Genomic DNA, 5431 nt, shown 5'->3' with positions numbered 1-5431 from the left:
GAGAGCTAACAAAAGAAGAAAAGAAAATGATTTTAAATCAAAGAAGATTGGTAGAGGAAACATTGGGAAAAGAAATGAGAATAATGCAAGAATATTATGAAAAGAAAGTTAAGTTTGGCAAAAGAGACACAAAAAATGTTGAAGAAAATAAATCCTTCACTTATGATGAAAAATGATATCTACCTCCAGAGAAATGACTGATGGAATCTGAATGCAGATTGAAGTATACCATTTTTCATTTTCTTTATTTTTATAGAGTTTTTTATTTATGTTCTATGTTTCTTTTACAACATGATTTATATGGAAATATGTTTAGCGTGATTGCACATGTATAAGCTATATTAAATTGCTTACCATCTCAAGGAGAGGGGAGGGGAGGGAAGGATGAAGGGAGAGAATTTGGAACTCAAAATTTTAAAAAAATATTAAAAATTGTTTTATGGGTAATTGGGAAAAAATAAAATATTCAAAAAAGAAAAGAACTCTTTAAAAAACAGAATTAGAGGCATAAAGCCACACTAAAGAAAACTGTTGTTGTTGTGTTTGTCCTTCGTTTTCAAAGAAGACTTAATCCTCTGGCAGTAACTTAGCCTGGAATACACAGACCCCCAAGGAGTGTGTTGATAGATTTCAGGGAAGCTGTGAACTTGGATAGGGGAAAAATCATATTTTTCTTTTCATTAACCTCTAGTTGAAATTTTGCTTTTTTTTAGTTATTTTAAAATATTATTCTGTGAAATGGCTCCATAGGCTTTATCACATGATCTAAGGAGCCATGACATAAAAACCCTTGCTTGACCATTAAACTATGTGTTACAAGCCAGCTAGTAGTCAGTTTTCATCCACTTGATTTTTCTTGTGTGAATTCTTATGCTAAAATCTATAACTCTACCTAGTAGAGTTCAATAACAATAGTTAGTAGATCAAATGAGATTATGTATGCAAAATGCATTGAAATCTTTAAAGTGGCATATAAATTCAAACTATTATATTATTATAGTTTCATTAAATTCTGTCTTTCTCTTTCCTCTTCTTGTCCCCACTTTTTCAATATTTTGGAATGTGGCTAAAGCAGAAGGGAAAAATCACAATATTCTGAGATCACAGGATTTTTTTTCCCTTATCTAACAACACCAACAATAAAACCATTCAGATATTTCATTTTCTCATGATTTAAAGATTAATACTGAAGAAGGAAAAAGGACCTCTGGGAAATATTAAAACCAGTGACAGGCAGGGTTCAAAGTTAACTGAAAGACGACCACTCCTGTAGGCTGTTGATTAAATTCAGTGGAGCAGGCTGGACTGACTTTTCTAATTCCCATTTTTGAAAGTTAAGTAGAAAACATACAAAGATTTGTTCTTGTTTCAATCTCTCATTTTTCTGCCCACTACTCCAAGAACACTTGTGGTTTAAAAATAGATGAACATATGGATCAATTAAATATTTGTTGACTACCCACAATAATCTCTGCCCAAGTGTCTCAGTGGGGGAACTTGGACAATAAGGCCCTTGACCTTGAGACTGATAATGGAAAAGAGACTGCTGACCCCAGCACTCTATGGATCCAGCCACTGCTACCCTCATATAAATGGTTTATTGTTATTTCAGGAACAGAAAGTATGAAATCAGTCACCTATCTTGAGCCCAAGAGGTGGCGTGTCAGGTATTCTGAAGAAGTAGACAAACATTTTTATCTTGGGTATGGGTTTGCCCTTGAAATTCAGTGTGGATTTCATTGGGCAGAAATTATCCTATTTCACATAGCACAAGCAGGGCTTGCTTTCCTTCCTGGGTTTTAAGCAGCCAAAAATAGACTACAGCTTAAATTCAAGGTCAGTAGAAATTCATTATGAAAATATTTGAGTTCAGCAGGAAGTTGTTGGGGGTGGCAGGGGAAATGAGACAGCTTTCTGGGGAGGGTAGAGTGAAGCCAGCTGCCAAGTGGGGAGAGTAGAGCTTCTAGGAGAGGAAGTGATCCAGGGTCCTGGAAAGATCAGAGAGACAACCATGGTGTAGCACAAAAGGCTGAGGGACAATGAAGCATTATGGGATGGGTGTAAATTCTCAATTGTATAAGTCTTCTTCTAAACCGATTTCTTTTTTCTCCTTCAAAATGGCAGTTTAGATACCAATTGTGATTGGCTTTGATAGGGACATGAAGGCTTATCAATCAATTAAAGCCAGTGATTTGGAGTTTCCAGCTAAGCTTCTGTGTTTTACGAGTGATCTTTTAAAATTGTCCTCATTACCCAATGAGATTTGTTTACCCTCGTTTGGCCATAAACATATATATGTTGTGCCTGATTGTGAAAGCAAGTACACATGGTATTTCAGAATCACAGACTCTCATCCTGCTAGTTCAAAATGTGGCTGAAAAATGTCTCCTCTGCAGCACCTCTAACAATGATGAACCAGCCCAGGTTTGAAGACCTCTGATGAGGGGGAAGCCCTTTCCCCTTCTGGATAGGTCTCATCTTAGAAAGCTGCTTTTCTTTTTCCCCTGACATCGTACTTAAATATGCTTCTTTGCAACCTCCACCAAATGTTCCTAGTTCTGCCCTATTCTGGCCAAAAGGGACAATTTCTCTTCTCTAGGCTAAATAGTTTCCATTTCTTCAACAAAATCCTCATAAAACCCAAAGTCAAGGACTTTCATCCTCCTAGTTGTCTTCTGGATCCTCTTAAACTTATCAGTTTCCTTCCTAAGCTGTGCTGCTCAGAACTGCCAGAATGCTGTAGATGAGGCCTGACCAGAGCAGAGGACAGTGGGAACATCACCCTCCCGGTGCGGTGCTGGACATGATGCCTGCTTTAATGTACTCTATCCGGTCACTGCTTACCCTCCTCAGCTGAAATATCAAATTAGTGAAAAATTCACTAATATTCCCAGGTATTTTTCAAACTTCTGTCTAGGAGAGCCTCCAATTCTATACTTATAAAATTGGTTTTTTTAATCCAAGCACAAGAATTTACTCTTAAATTATTTTAAATTATTGCAGATTATATCTCACATCTTCCTCACCCATCGAGAAGGCAAGAAAAATAACACTCATGACAAATATATAGTCAAACAAAACAGATCACCACAATTGTCATGTCCTGTATGTGTGTGTGTGTGTGTGTGTGTGTGTGTGTGTGTGTATAATTTACACACACACACACACATGCCCTCTGAATCCAGAATCCCCTCTCCATCTGCAAGTAGTTAGTATGTCATATCATGTCTTCTGGAACTGTGTTTAGTACCAATGTGTTGATCATGGTTCCTCAGTCAAACAAGACAATAACACCTACCCAATAGGGTTATTTTGAAGACCAATTGAGATAATATGGGAAGGAAATGAATATTTCTATAGCACTTATGTGCTACAAATATTATCTTATTAGATCTCTTGGTGTTGAATCCACTTATTTTATCATTCCCATTCTACAGTTGAGGAAAAACAGAGAGAGGTTAACTGACTTGTCCAGGGTCACAAAACTACTAAGTGTTTGAAACCAGATTTGGACACAGATCTTCCTGACTCCAGACCCAGTCTCTATCCACTATCCACCGTACCACCTACCTGACTCAGTATGCAGAAACCACTTCGTAAACCTTAAAGTTCTATATAAACGCTAGATACTATTGGTATTGTGTATCTATTTGTCTGGCCTCTTTTTTTCCTGGCTTTCCTTCTGTTCTTTTCTCTCTTTTTTGTTTTTGGTATTTTAGTGTTTTTTTTTCCTCAAAGACCTTTTCTTTCTACTTTTTTCTTTTTCCTTGTCTCCTATCTTTATTCCTCCCTGGCCTCCCAGCCCTCCAGAAAACTGAAACAAAACCCCTTTAACAAATATGTATAACTGAGTCAAGCAAATCTTCACATTTGGTTGTGTAAAAATTCCTACTCTGAATCTGCATCTTGAGTCTATCACCTCCTGGCAAGACATGGGCGACTTGGGGTCGTTGTACTGAGCAGACTTCTCAAGTGTTTTAAAGTTGTGTTTCTTTGTAATATTATGATTATATAAATTGGTCTCTCACTTTTACTCACTTTTCTCCGAATAATTTCGTTTCTCTGAAATTATCCATTTCATCACTTCCTAGGGCATAACAACATTCCATTATATTCATATAACAGAATTTGTTTAACTGTTCCCCAATAGATGAGTATCTGGTTTCCAGTTCTTTGATGCTACAAAAAGAGCTGTTATAAGTATTTTTGTACGTTTGGGTCCTTTCCTTCTTTCCTTGATGTCTTTGGAAGAATAGGAACTTATTCTATTTGTAACATTTGGAACTCACCCCAGGATAATTTATCTTGTATATCTTTCTATGTATATATACTCAATAGAAACCATGGGGGGAAGGGGGGTGGCATTAACTGCAGGGGATCAGGAAAGGCCTCATATAGGATAAGGCACTTGAATTGAGTGTAATGGGGGTAATAAGAAAAACCCCTTGATCTGCTGGGCCTTGGGCCACTGCTAGAGATATATGTGCTTTAGATTCAGTACAGAAGGACTTTCTCTTTGAGATGACCCAGAAAGTTCTTATTAATGCCTTGGTCTTTGTTATGGCACAAGGCTTCTGTCAGGAGATTAGCCACTGAGCAAGGAGAGGGACTTGCTCAACAGACTTTAAAAGGAAAGACAACTTCTACTTTTTCACTCTCTTCCACTTTGTTGAGCACATCAGGACTCTTTGAGCCTTTTTCTCAGGTTCAAATGGAGTGAGATAAGATATTTCTTCCCCCCTCGCAGTTAAAGCACTGCTTGCTAATGACAGTACAAGCTTGGGATGTCTAGGCAAGTCTAGGATTGGACTTTGGGTCTCTGATTGCCTCTTCTGTTTGACTCTCTTTCCTTAAACATTGGTGAGTGACCAAACAGTGATCTTCATGGAGCCATTCCTAACCATAGTGGTTTCACTCATGTGAACGAAAAAGGTCAGGAGCTCCTGGGTCCAGGAGATGGTTGTACAACAGGAGGTAATCTCTGAAACAACTTTTCAGAGAAGAAAATGACCGTTACCAGGAGAATAAGCCCAAGCCATACCCTGGCTTGCTAGAAGACATGGAACTTGAGCAAATTGTTTGGACAGTGCAGAACTGAGGTAAAGGTGAAACGCCTATTCAGCAGCTAACACAGCTTTTCGTGTTTTAATTATCAACTTAAGGCAGCTAGGTGGTGCAGTGGAAAGAGTGCTGAACCTGGAGATCTGACTTCAAATTTGACCTCAGACACTTACTAGCTCTGTGACTCTGGGCAAGTCACTTAACTGGATTGCCTTGATTTCCTCATCTGTAAAATGAACTGGAAAAGGAAATGGCAAACTACTCCAGTTTCCTTGCCAAGACCCCAAAGGGGCCATGAACAGTGGAAAATATCTTCAACAACAACAAAAAAGGCTTACTATGACAAGTTTTAAATATTTGTCAATGCTGG

This window comes from Notamacropus eugenii, chromosome 6, assembly GCF_028372415.1.
Source record: "Notamacropus eugenii isolate mMacEug1 chromosome 6, mMacEug1.pri_v2, whole genome shotgun sequence".
Taxonomy (NCBI): domain Eukaryota; kingdom Metazoa; phylum Chordata; class Mammalia; order Diprotodontia; family Macropodidae; genus Notamacropus; species Notamacropus eugenii.
The sequence above is the reverse complement of the archived record's forward strand: the minus strand, read 5'-3'. Positions refer to the sequence as shown.